Source organism: Panthera leo, chromosome D1 (genome assembly GCF_018350215.1).
Source record: "Panthera leo isolate Ple1 chromosome D1, P.leo_Ple1_pat1.1, whole genome shotgun sequence".
NCBI classification, from domain to species: Eukaryota; Metazoa; Chordata; class Mammalia; order Carnivora; family Felidae; genus Panthera; species Panthera leo.
The window spans coordinates 34950749-34965934 of record NC_056688.1 but is presented as its reverse complement, the minus strand read 5'-3'; positions in this window follow the sequence as shown (position 1 = coordinate 34965934).

The following is a 15186-nucleotide window of genomic DNA, read 5'->3' as shown; positions in this document are numbered from 1 at the left end:
GGTGGTAGACCTATGAAGGGTATGAAGGGTACACCTTCAAAGGTGTAACCCTTGAAGAAACTGCCAATCCTTTTCCAAAGTGGTTTTACCAGTTTCCATTCCCACCAGGAGTCTGCAAGCCTTTCCATCCCTCTATAATGTCAACGTACTTTGTAGTTTCTTCTTTTATTTCTTTTTCGACCCACAGGTTATTTAGAAGCATGCTATTTACTTTTCTCATATTAAAATATTTCCAGAATTAATCTGTAGTGAACTTTGAACTTAATTCCATTGTGATCGGAACACATACTTTGTATGAATTGAATTCCTTTAAACACATTGAGTGTCGTATTGCCCAAAATACATTCTATCTTAATAATTTTTGTGTGTGAACTTAAACTGAAAATCCTGCTTTGAGGTGAATTAATTTATAAATATCAGTTATTTCAAATTGGTCAATTAGGAATTTCAACTCTTTAATTTATAGGCGTCCTCACTTTGTACAATAGAATGGAATCATACAAATCACAATGCTACTTCTGTCCACAGGTTCAAAATAGCCAAAGTAAAACAAATGTACCATTGAAGTAGTAATTTTAAAAGTTATTGTGCACACACTAAAAAAGACAGTTTACAAACTGGGAGCCCTCAAACCAGAACAGGGAATGAGGTTCAGGCATTATTTTGTTATTTACTTATTTACTTATATTGTTATAATGTAATAATATATGTTATTTACTTATATTGTTATAAAGCAGCTTATATAATGATAAAGCAGTGCCTGTTTTTCTTTATACTGGTCGGTAACAATATTACAATTTTCAAAGATCATCTCTATCAATCTTAAGAAATCATTCAAGTTTTGCCTATCATTTCCAGAGGCACAAGTAAGACATGATCTAGGTCAAGTTAGCCTTGCAAAATAAGCTGAATTAAGCTTTGCCTGCATGACCTGAGCAGTTCTGTCTGATCGGCAAAACTTCAAGTCTTGTCCGAGTCTGTCCTTGATTTCAACAATTCCTTCTGAGGTGTTTACTATCATTTATGTAGAGGCTGGATGAGGTAGAACAGCAGTGTATAGACATTTCTTTTACCTCTAGGTTTATGGCATGAGGATTCATAAGATGCTCTTAATATCCTATGTGTGGTCAGGCAATTATTAACAAGTGTGGAAGTATTCAGAAGTATAATAGTTTTAACCAAGATTTTACTCTTCTTCTCAATTTATTTATTTTTTACAGAAGTAACAGATATAAGAAAAAATAATTTATTTTTGTTTTATTTCCCTTTTTTCCTATTTTGTTTACACAGAAACACACAAAAAAAAATAAAGAAGAAAGAAAGAATTATTTCAAATGAGATACTGTTCTTTTTTCTTTTCTTAGTAATCTCTACACCCAACGTGGGGCTTGAACTTATGACCTCAAGATCAAGAGTCACATGCTCTGCTGACCCAGCCAGCCACCATTAAATGAGATTTTTTCCAAATTAAATCAATGCTAAAGATTTCTGCAATATCTGGAAGAGGATAAAAGTAGTTCCACATGTTTAAAAATACATGTTTATTCATTTCACATTACTATTGTTACTCTCAATGTAAAATCATGTGCCCTGATGCTATGGCAAGAAAAATTAAAGAAGAAAGTTAAAGTAATATGCTGCCAGAGGGAAAAGTAAAAGGTATTATCTCCAAATAAACATCAAACACTAATCATACATTTGTGGTTATCAACTATTAATACCAACATCATTATTTGGCCATTGAAAGCTCAGAAAATGATAATATTGGTGATGATGACAATGTTGATAATGATGATAAAATAACAATAAAAACAATATAAACTATATGGAACTATTTTAAAAAATTTTTTACGTTTATTTATTTTTGGGACAGAGAGAGACAGAGCGTGAACGGGGAGGGAGAGAGAGAGAGGGAGACACAGAACCTGAAACAGGCTCCAGGCTCTGAGCACAGAGCCCGATGCGGGGCTCGAACTCACGGACTGTGAGATCATGACCTGAGCCGAAGTTGGATGCCCAACCGACTGAGCCACCCAGGCGCCCCTAGATGGAACTATTTAAAAATATTTTAAAATATGTTCTCATTTTACAGGTCACAGTTCATACGGCTAGGATTGATTGAGCACTGCTTACATGGATAATTAAATTTACAAGACAAAATTCTCCCAGAGGATTCAAGACAGCAAGTCTCAAAACAGGTTCTTTTGAAAATATCAGTTTGCACTCTCACTGGGAATATCTTCCTTTGTGAACCATCAGGGTGGTGCTGGGAAGGACTGTGCTCCTCCCCATTGTCCAGTCGTTTTTCCAAGGAGAATGCTGATGCTTATTTTCAAGGTTGTTATTGATTGCTAAAGAGGTAATATATAGTCTGTCTGGTCAAACCCTTGCATTTCAGGTCACACCAGACTCCAGTTCTGAAAGTGCTTTTTACGTATCAAATGCAGCCTGTCTTCCCAGTAATTACATCACATTCAACTGAATAATACAGAAGTCATTATTTTCATTGAATTATGCACCTGCTTTCTCAAAAGTCTAGGTTAGTGCTATGCCCGCCTGAGTGAATAAACAAAAGGAAATTTAAATCCTGTGTGAATTTTTTTTCACTAACCATGCTTTTCCTGTATGCTCACCAACTTCAAATAAATAAACTGTTCCAAAATGTTCCAATTCTCTTCTTTATTCCCTATCCTCTCCTAAGTTCCTTTCATGTCTACACTCTCTGAATTCTCTTTCTCTTCATTCTTTTTCTCCATACAGATATTCTTATTTAATTATATAGATCTCAACTCTCTGTAGGTATAATATCAGCTTTCTGATACCTATAATAAGAGTTAATAAAGTATAAAGCTGTTTAATTTTATTCTGACGAATTTACTTTTAAGTCAAATGCTGAGATGTGTAGTGGCATTCTCACTGATCAGCTATCTGGAACACAAAGTCCTCTGGATTTCATGTTTGGTGAGATTCAGTATACATTAAAATCTGGTAACTGTCCTCTCAGATGTGAGATTACTTAGAAATGTGAAATTTTAAGGAAATATTGAGTTTAATATTTACAGACCAAAAGATAATTTTTCTGAGGTCTTTATATCTGTATGTAGGTCAACAACACCCAATAAAAATATATTTCATTACACATACATAATTTAAAATTTTCTAGTAATAATATTTAAGAAGTAAAATTAAATTTTAAATTACTTTTAAAAATACATATTGTTAACTCAATATATACAAAATTTTGTCATTCTAACATGGAATTAATTTAAAAAGAGTTATTTGAAATATGGTGTGTCTTTATACTTAACCTCATATCTAAATTCATACATTAAATTTTCAATGATTAAAATGAAATATAATCCTACCAAAATAATAAAGTTGTGTTTATCATAAAAATGTGTATTTCTTTGCTTTATAAATTAAAATTAAATTAAGTATTTTAAGTTTCAATTGCACTACTCTCATTTCAGGTGCTTAGTGGCTTGGTACACAAGTGGTTTGTAGCTTCCATATTGAATGGGACTACTACAGGTGTTTGAATCATACCCCTGAAGTCTGAGAGAAGTCTTCTGGATGGGATCTGCCTCACAAGCATTGTTCAAGAATGTTCAATCTGTACTTGGGCACCTGGGTGTCTCAGTCAGTTGAGCATCCAACTCTTCATTTTCACTAATGTCATGATCCCAGGGTCATGAGATTGACCTTCTTGCTTGACTGTGTGCTGAACATGAAGTCGGCTTCAGATTCTCTCTCTCTCTCTCTCTCTCTCTTTCTCCCTCTGTCCCTCTCCCCCACTCGCTCTCTCTCTTACTCTAAAAAATAATAATTAAAAAAGCATCTCTACTTAGTTCAAGGCCCAGCTGTCACTGTTCTGAAACCCAAAATCAAAATCAGATGCTCTGAATTTTTATTTTGCATTGGGTTCTGCAAACTAGGTACTTTGTCTAATCCCCAGCATGTGTCTGGTGACTTTGCACTTCAGCCAGCAATTAAATCTAACAATGTACTACATATAGATGACATGTAATTTTTATGTGAAAAGTGTTTGAAAAGGACTCAGTTCAAGTTTCTGGCAAATGGAACCGAGAAGCATAAATTCCAAAGTGGTTGGCCTATAAATATGATGATTTGATTTGATTTTTTATTTTGTTTTATTTTTATTTTATTTTTTATTTTATCCTATTTTTATTTTTAGATTATTTAACATGCAAAAGAAGAATAGTTCTTTGAGAGAGAAGTCTGCATTCAGGAAAAGAGAAAGCTCAAAGACATTTAGTCCAATAAGAGTCCAAATAGCATTCTCTCTCTGTCTCTGTCTCTTATTGTTTAAAGCAACTTCTTTTAAATCAGCAATAACTAGCTAGAAGAAGTTTTTATTCTATTTTTTATCCTCTTGAATTGTCTTTCTTCTTCTTTCTGTGTCTACTGGAATAACCTGGATCTTTATCTGAAATAGCTTTCTGATAACATTTTCTTGTTAACCTTTATGATTATTGACAGCATTAACAATTTTTTCTTTCTTTTTTATTTATTTATTTATTTATTTTTTTAAGTTTATTTATTTTTGAGACAGAGAGAGAGCATGAACGGGGGAGGGTCAGAGAGAGAGGGAGACACAGAATCTGAAACAGGCTCCAGGCTATGAGCTGTCAGCACAGAGCCCAATGTGGAGCTCGAACTCACATACCGTGAGATCGTGACCTGAGCCAAAGTCGGACGCTTAACTGACTGAGCCACCCAGGAGCCCCAACAATTTTTTCAAATTTAGTAATTATTTACCTCTGTAAAATTCTATCAATGGAAGTTAAATATTCCCTGGGACAATTGGAAAGCATTTTTTACTTTCACATTTTAACATCTCTATCAAGGTTATTGATTCATGTGTTAATATAAGTATTTTTCCCATGTGGGCTTTTACCTTATGGCATCTTTAGTCATCAGAATTTCTCAATATATGCTTAGCTACCACAGGAGGTCTCTGATACAAAACCAAGCTTATATATCTATATATCTATATATAGATATATAGATATATAGATATATATTATTAACAAGCGTCCTTTATTAGATTTAATATAAAATTAGTTGGGGAATTTTTTTAATTACTTAAGTGTCATTATCATTCTTTTGTTTATATAATAACAAGAAAAATTCAACAAAAATAACAAAGTTAAGTGTGACTATAAAAACATTGAATGTACTAAGAAATCTATTAAAATCTACATTTGGAAAAAATTAACTAAATGATGCAATCATCACATAATCCTTCCCATTCCTCCCATTTTTTTTTTTTTTTTTTTAATGTTTATTTTTGAGACAGAGAGAGACAGAGTGCAAGTGGGGGAGGGGCAGAGAGAGAGGGAGACACAGAATCTGAAACAGGCTCCAGGCTCTGAGCGGTCAGCACAGAGCCCGACGCGGGGCTCGAACCCACGGACTGTGAGATCATGACCTGAGCCGAAGTCGGACGCTCAACCGACTGAGCCACCCAGGCGCCCCCCTCCCATTTTTTAAATTATTTGGTCAAATATGCCTTGATTAGTTGGAAATTATAAAATTTACTAATGGGAAAAGCTATAGTTTATATTGTCATTCTGCAAGCATAAATAAGCACATTAGAACTTAAGATAGTAATAATTTAGTTTAGACCTCATATATAAAGAAATTTAAAAAATCCTTGATCAAACAGTTTTTTATTTATAAAATTTGAAATAGAATAGTGAGAAGAAAGACTGGAAGGAAAAGAAAGAACATTATAATAATAAAAACGTGATTTAAACTTTTTTTTCCCAATATATGAAATTTATTGTCAAATTGGTTTCCATACAACACCCAGTGCTCATCCCAAAAGGTGCCCTCCTCTCCTCAATACCCATCCCCCACCCTCCCCTCCCTCCCACCCCCCATCAACCCTCAGTTTGTTCTCAGTTTTTAACAGTCTCTTATGCTTTGGCTCTCTCCCACTCTAAAAAAAAAAAAAAAAAAAAAAAAAAAAGAGGTTAGAGTGATTTAAACATTTTTATGTACCATGAATTATCTACTAATTTATTAAGGTTTATTTGTTTATTTTGAGAGACAGAACATGAGCAGGGAGTGGCAGAGAAACATGAGCAGAGGGAAAGAGAAAATCTCAAACAGGCTCCACACTCAGGCTCCACACTCCACACTCAGAGGATTCCCAACATGGGGCTCAAACTCATGATCTGAAACCAAGAGTCAGACATTTGACTGAGCCACCCAGGCTTAGTTCATGAATTGTTTAAAATCTATATACATTATTTCTTTTTCCTCACCACAATCCTCTGATATAAGAAGTGTTGTATTCTAATTTTATAGATTATTACCTTTAGTAATAATGTCAGAATTAAGTAACTAATTTTCATAGAAAATGGTACAATTGTCACATTGACAATTAATTATATAATTAATATAATTATTACTGTTTTAGAAATACTTGATGCCAAATATGTTTCATATTCTGAATTTTCATTATTTTTAAAAGATGCATATGCCATGAATCTGCAACTCTACTGGAATATGAGATAGTACCTTATAATTAAATACATCATCAGTTCTATAGCAAAATATGAATATTACTATTCAATGGCAAAATAAAGAATACAATTCCCATGTTTTAATAGTAATTTTGTCATCAAATGATTTCAGAAAGAAATTATAAATAAGTTTTTAAATTTGTTTTTAATTTTTTTTTTGCATTTTTAAATGCAAATCAGTGATTGTGGATCTGACCAACTATACTATAACAAATTATAAATTTCAATGATATAGCAGGTTAAATTATTAAAGTGAGTTACAGCATTGTCACAAACAGACTTCCAAAAGTATATGCCCTTTACTCAGTAGAATGTTTTATAATTATAAAGAAATTGTATACCAACACTTCTATCTAATCAGTAGACATGAAATGATAGAGTGATTACACCAAATTTGAGGTTTGGGGTATGAGCTAAGATTGAGCAAACTGATTAAGATTCCTTGCATACAACACTAACAGCAGTAGTTAATGAGGAAATCATTTGAGTCAGAATGGTTCTATAGATCCTGATAGCCTAAATCCAAGGACAACAGAACATGAATGAAAGAAATTGGCAGCAGAAACAGCCCTGACAGTAAGATAGTCCAATATGCTGTGTAGACTTATCACATAAATGAAATTATTTAATTATATGTGTTTCTGCAAGTACAGTGGGTCAAGTGTATATACAGAGATAGTGTATTTATATGTATTTGTTTCTTTATCTTGTATTAATTTTCTATAACTTCATGAATTACACTTCAAATAATATGTGATCCCGAAACATTTGAAAATATATTGAGCCAGAGGTGCCTGGGTGGCTCAGTTGGTTAAGCATCTAACTCTTGCATTTGGCTCAGGTCATAATTTCACTGTTCATGAGTTTGAGCCCCACATCCAACAACGCATTGACAGCACGGAGCCTGCTTGGGATTCTCTCTCTCCCAATCTCTTTGCCTCTCCCCCATTCTTGCTCTCTCTCTCTCTTTCAAAATAAATTAACAATCTTTACCAAAAAAAGAAAATATATTGAGGTGAATATTAATAAAAATGTAAATCATGGTGTGTTTTGGGGGCTCAGTTGATTGAGCATCCAACTTCAGCTTAGGTCATGATCTCACAGTTTGTGGTTTCAAGCCACATTGGGTTCTGTACTGACAACTCAGAGCTTGCAGCCTGCTTCAGATTCTGTGTGTCTCTCTCTCTCTGGCCCTCCCTTGCTTGCACTCTCTCTCTCTCTCAAAAATAAACATTTAAAAAAATAATAAAAAAATTTAAATCCAACTGTAATATTGTTTGTTGACAATCAGATTGCTGAAGAGTCAAAGAAAAAGATAATGCCCAGGAAGTAGGCAACTTTCATACACTACTAGTTGATTATTTCTTCTTTGGTAATTTTAGCAATACACATAAATATGTCAAAGAATTTGATAACATGATAACATTTAATAATTTACCCCAAAAATACTTATATGAAAAATTATACTCCCCGAACATTCTTATTAAGAATGAAGAAGAATGTAAAATCACATGATATCTTAAAAATAGGATATTGGTAAATATATTACATACCCATACCATTGCATATTTGAACATCATTAACAGTTTTAAAGAATAGAGGTGATATAGATAATTTCCAAAATGAAATTTCCAAAAGACAATTTCCAAAAGAAAAAGGAAAATATATATCTATGCATGAATCACATAAGACACAATGCTGGAAAAATTGATTAGAAAAATACATAAAAATGAATTCAAATGCTTCATCTCAAGCCATTTACAAAAATCAGCTACAGTCAAATGAAACATTTAGATTGAAATACAGTGGATTAAGACCTTTAAAAAACATTTGGCACTGGACAAAGTGAAGTAGCTTATACTAGATTATATATGTTATATGTTTATATAATACGTATAATCAAGTAATATATGTTGTATACACACACAGATACACATTTACACATAAATATATTAAGTATATACTAAAGAGTTTAATAATGAATATTTCAGACTCACTAATGTATACAATAAAACCAACACCCATGCAACTACTATCTGGCTTACAAAATCAAACATACATAAAATAATTTAATTTAGGGGCACCTGGGTGGCTCAGTCATTTGAGTGCTTCACTTTTGATTTCAGCTCAGGTCATGATCTCACAGTCTGTGGGATCTTGGATGGAGCCCTGCATCAGGCTCTGCACTGAAAGCATGGAGCCTACCTGGGATTCTCTACCTCTCTCTCTCTTTCTGCCCCTCCCCTGGCTCATGCATGCATGTGTGTGTGCACTCTCTCTCTCCCTTTATCAAAATAAATAAATAAATAAATAAATAAATAAATAAACAAACAACATTTAAAAAAATAATTCAATTCTGGGGCCCCTGGGTGGCTCAGTCAGTTAAGCATCCGACTTCAGCTCAGGTCATGATCTCATGGTTTGTGAGTTCGAGCCCCGCATCAGGCTCTGTGCTGACAGCTCAGAGCCTGGAGCCTACTTCGGAATCTATGACTCCCCTTCTCTATCTGTCCCCTCCCCAGTTCATGCTCTCTCTCTGTCTCTCAAAAAATAAATAAACGTTAAAAAAAATTTTTTAAATATAAGTCAATTTAAAGTTGTACCTTCCTCATGGTTAACTACTGGGTAGGAAAATAAATGTCCCCTACCAGATATCTAACCTTATAAATATTTTCTTTTAAAAAAAAATATTTTTGAGGAGGGGCAGAGAGAGAGAGAGGGAGACAGAGATTCTAAAGCAGGCTCCTTGCTGTTATCGCAGAGCCCCTGACGTGGGGCTCAAACTCACAAACCATGAGATCATGACCTGAGCCAAAATCAGGGTTCACCTGACTGAGCCACCCAAGCACTCTAAACTTACGAACATTTTGTTTTTTAAAAAAACATTTTTAACGTTTTATTTATTTTTGAGAGAGAGAGAAAGAGACAGAGAATGAGCAGGGGGATGGCCAGAGAGAGAGGGAGACACAGAACCTGAGGCAGGCTCAGAGCCTTACATGGGGCTGGAGCTCACTAACTGCGAGATCATGACCTGAGCTGAAGTCGGAGGCTCATCCAAATGAACTTCCCCTTTTGAACATGGTCTAATGAAGACAACTAAAACAAAGGTGTAGGACCAAAGTCCTGATTCAAGCTCAACTAAGCATATTAGAAAAATTGGTATATAGCAAAGGAATTATAGATTAATTCAAAATCTGTGCATTGATTACAGGAGAAAAAGTGTTGAAGAAATTAATAATCAAGATGAAGAAAAATTAATTTAAATCCTTTACATAAAGTCATTCATAAAAATCAGTTACAGTCATGTGAAATTTTTAGAGTCACAGACAATAGAAAGACATTTTTGACACTGGGGGAAAAAAAAAGTATCTCATACCAGCACCAGACTGACTGCTCACAAAAGAACAGTAATATTTGGGCAAATGCACATGATAGAAATGTATAATACAATGAAGACATTAGAGAAAATAAAAGCATGAAAGACTTGAGGGTTGTAGTCAATAAAAGAAGGGTGATGCAAGGAATGAGCTCCACTTTCACATATATTTTTTTTTCTCTGGTAACACTTTTTTCCCCCAAATCTCAACAGAAAGAGAATGGTAATTAAAATGGAAAGAAGCAGTCATACTGGGCTAAAAAAAATAAAAATCAGAGCTTGGGGATTATAAAGCGGCTAAAATCCTGGAGAAGACTGAAATGCAGATAAGTTCCATAAATGCGGCATAAACTCAGCATGTGCATAGCAAGTCTCCATAAAGCATAGCAGAAAATCCAGCTGGAAAACTAAAAGAATGGGGTGATAATTTCAGCATTTTAGGGGGAGAAAAATGTTGACATTCTAACAAAGTGACAGGGACCTGGAAAGTACACTTGACTTTCATTTGAGACTCCACAAGAATGATCCCTAGAAATATTGGCCAGGCCCTAGAAGTAAGGACTGTATCCTAGAGCTAGGAGCAAAATAAAGGCTAAATCTAAATTTTAATATCTCTCTGTCTAATGTCTCTATGTCTCTCTCTCTCTTTTAATCCACAATATTTAACATTCAGGGAAAGTTTAGAATTTTTTTGAAGGACAAAAATTGACAATAAATAACACATTTTTACAAGTAATTTGAATATTGATATCTTATAGGGACATTAAATAACAAAAATGAATTGGAATCCTAATTGGAGATTTCATCTCACCTCTAAATAACTGGCAAATAAAAGCAGACAAAAATAAAGTCATTAATAATGTACAAGATTTGAAAAATAAGATTATTCAAATTAATTTACTTTTTTAAAAAAGTGTACTACACCCAATAACTTTAGCCTATGTATATTTTAAGGGGCAGTTGGAACATTTAATAAAATGGACAATATACAATACCATAAGGCAATTAACTAAAAATTTCAAAAACTTAAATAATTCAGTGTGGGTTCTTACACTCCTATGTAAGATTTAAATATGATTTAAAATAAGAAAATAATTAATGAAAGTTAGAACATTTCCCAAATATTTAAAGTTTAAGTCATAGACTTCTAAATAAACCATGAGGCCATATTTTACTATATATATATACATATATATGTATATATATATGTATATGTATACATATACATATATATATATATTTCTTTTTAATTAATGTTTATTTTTGAGAGAGAGAGACAGAGCATGAGCTGGGAAGGGGCAGAGAGAGAAGGAGACACAGAATCTGAAGCAGGCTCCAGGCTCTGAGCTGTCACCACAGAGCCCTACACAGGGCTCAAACTCACAGACCCTGAGATCATGACCTGAGCTGGAGTTGGACGCTCAACCGACTGAGCCACCCAGGTGCCCCAGAGTATATTTTGAATTAAATAATAAAATATAACATCAAAACTTATGGGATACAGCTAAAGCAGTACTTAAAAGGACATTATAGCTTTCAGTGGATATATTAGAAAGAAGAAAGTTACAAGGAAGAAAATGGAAAAAATAAAGAGAATTTAATAAATATCAGAAAATATTAACAAAGACAAAGCAGGTTTTGGAAAGATTTACATATGGAAATATTAATTTAAAAAAGTAAACCTGTGGGGCACCTGAGTGGCTCAGTTGGTTAAACGTCGACTTCGGCTCAGGTCATGATCTCAATGTTTGTGGGTTCAGGCCCTGCATCGGGCTCTGTGCTGACAGCTCAGATCCTGGAGCTTATTTTGGATTCTGTGTCTCCTGCTCTCTCTGTCCCTCTCCTGCTTTTGCTCTATCTCTGTCTCTCTCTCAAAAATAAATAAACATTAAAAAAAAAATTTTAAAGAAAAAAAAACCTATACACACAGAGAAATAAGAACATATTTTTTAATGTCTAATGCATTGATATATGAATTATATATGAGTTATAAGTAAAAAAAAATCTAATTGCAATATTAGAACTAAAATGTAGAAAATAGTGATGAAGGATGAGTGGGGATATTTGAGTTAATTATTCTATATTTTATGTTTCTTTAAGAACATGAATATATTGATAATGTTTAGAATGTCTAAATATGCAGTATTAAAAATAAAAAATTAAACTTAATAAAAAAATTGATTTACAATTTCCAACACAGTAGAGGTGTAAGCAATGTCATATAAGTATGTGATTAATCCTAAATAAAGCAAATAAGAAAAAGAAAATACATACAAAGGTCACGATAAAAAAAATTCAAAATGGGCCAAACCCACTGGCTAAAAGACATCATGTTGACTTAAACATCAGCTATATTTTAGCTGATAAACTCAGACACAGAAAATTTAGAAGATTAATATGAATAAATACCATTTGAGTGTACAAATTGAGAAAATTATTTCAATAACCAGCTCCAAGTTCCTTTTTAAATCATTCAAAGTTAAAATATACATATATATTGTAAAATTTCTTCCAGAATCTCTTAATTTGAACTCATTCTTATTCATGTGCCAATTGTAATTATCATGAATTCCTTTGGCATTCATTGTAGTAGCAGCAATTATCACAAAATTGTTTGCTATTTGTTATAATATGGCTGATCCATAAAGAATTTATTTGACACATATGAGGGCATTATATGTACTTTCTCTTCATAGAACTGCAATTTAACATCTGTGAAGTATTATTTAATGATAATATAAAATAAACAATTACTCATGTTAAGAAATACGTATCTACTACCATTTTAAGAGGTTACAAGTTAACCAAAATACAAGATGCTGTTAGCTGGACAGTTGCCCTATTAAGACACTGTGTATTATCTTTAGGAAGAACAACAAAACCCTCAAATTTATGACAATAGCACAATCACAGTCTTAATATTTGCATAAGACTTTTAAAGTATTTATATTTGCAATTAGTTCTAATACTTTAGAGACTGATGTGTCATAATTCATTTCAAAATATATGCTGACTTCAACTGGGTTACTTTAATTCAACTTTTTAGAAAATTTAAAAAGTTTTATGTGTGTTATAAATCCGTATAAGCTTTGAATATCTTCACTTACTAATATAGTCCCATGGTATTTGCATTGATAAATGCTCTTACAATCATTAACTTCAATTGTCCAACATTTTTCAAAAATTTTCTATGAAATGTAAGTAAATCCAGAATCCCAGGTTCCTAATACTACCCACTATTATGTTCTCATAAATTCAAAGGAGGATTAAATTTATTTCTAGCCTCAAGGCATTCTATATAACTAGAGATATGTATGTTTTCAAAAGTAATTTTATTTGAAGCAAATTTTAAAATATCTATCTGATAAGAATTTCATATTTATTAGTCCTGAATGTTTTTTATATCATTTATTTTCTTCATTCATAACTTGCTATTTCTTTCAATGCAATTGCTTTTTCCCTGAATAAAATCTAACGTCCTTGAACAAAAATTAATAATATTTGATCAAAACTTTAAAAATCCAATTTGTCAAAGCATTGCTCAAAGAAAGGTCTAGTGATTTTGTTTAACCTTACTGTCTTTAGTTTCCTCACCTGTAAAATTGGCATGTTAATATTTACTGTTAATAATTTCTATTAAAATTAAATTATATATGTGATTATATTTATGTATCATATATAGGATGCTTATCTCATAGCTTATATGAAGAACTCAGAAAATGTTACCTTTAAACAATGAATTATATCTCATTTTAAATATTACTTACTGGAATTCAAATAAAAATTGGGCAGAAAAACAAGTACAAATTTGTTTTGAAGGGTATTACAGGTTAAGTAAATTCATCAGGATTCTGCTGATTCTTAAGAGAAGTTTTAATTTTTTATACACTAACTCTCATTTCCCAGAATTCTGAAACCTAAAATTATTTTCCAAAAATACTTTGAGAAAAATTCTAAGTTAATATTCAAAAGTAATCCTAGAACATAGAGCCTATTATGGAAAAGGAGTTGTAGATCAAGCTCTTTTAACTGGAGAAAAAGATTAGAATGTGATTGGCTAAATTCCAGAACACTGGTTTGCATTCATTAGTGGGTGGAGTCACACTGTCCTCATGGTCACATGCCTGCTCTTCTCTTTTTCTTTGTAGCTAGCTGATAAATTTACATCATTGTTTTTCTGGCAAATTGCTCCTTACTGTCTGCTTTTTGTTTTTTTTGTGTGTGTGTTTTTGTTTTTGTTTTTGTTTTTTGCACTGTGCCTTGATTTTTTTTTTTTTTTTTTTTTTTTTTTGAGAGAGAGAGGGAGAGCACATGAGTTGGGGATGTGCAGGGAGAGATGGGGACAGAGAATCTTAAGCAGACTCCACACCTAGTGAGGAGCGTGACCTGGGGCTCAATCTCACAGTAATGGCACCATGATGACCTGAGCCAAAATCAAGAATTGGATGCTTAACCATTTGAAACATTCAGGCACACCTTGATAATATTTTTATTATTGCACATTGCTTCAAATTACAAATAATGTTTTACTAGGGTTTATTCTAACTTGTTTAACAAAAATCTAGAGGTGTTATGCTTCTGATAAATGTTTGGTTCTGTTTCTTATCATAATATTTGCTTTCTTAATATTTTAAAATCCCATAGGTTCCTAAACTGAGATTTATATTAAAACTACTTTTGCCTTTAGAAATTAAAAACTGACCAGTTTGTATATCAGCTTCAGACAGAGACAGACAACTTGGGTAACATGTGAAGCATGTAAAGTGAAGTGGCTCTGGTTTGCATCAATATCCAGAGCTCTAATTTAGTGCCTGGGAACAGGCTTCAGGATATGCTAAGTAGAGGCTTATAATCTTTACTTTTAATAATGTAGGTATATATTTAGAAGCCCATCACAGCCAAAAAATGTCAGGGGACTGAGACACGGAGTCCTAAGGGAAATAAAAGCAGACATACACCAGAGTTCAACCAAGCGACTTGGAGTTCAGGCAGGAATCCAGATACATTAAAAAAATTTAGAATGCTAAAAAGAAATTTAGAGCCGAAATTCTATCCTATGGAATGAGCAACATAGCTGGAATGAGTTTACATCACAAGCACAGAGTTGCTCAAGATGCAGGTGCACCAAATACAGGTCTATGACAAGAATAATCTCAAAGCCCACTCATGTATTTGGATCTGTGAATTTAGTCATTAGGAGTTGGCTGAGTATGAATATGGGCATGAATGACTAACCTAAGCAAAGCTGGAGAAGGA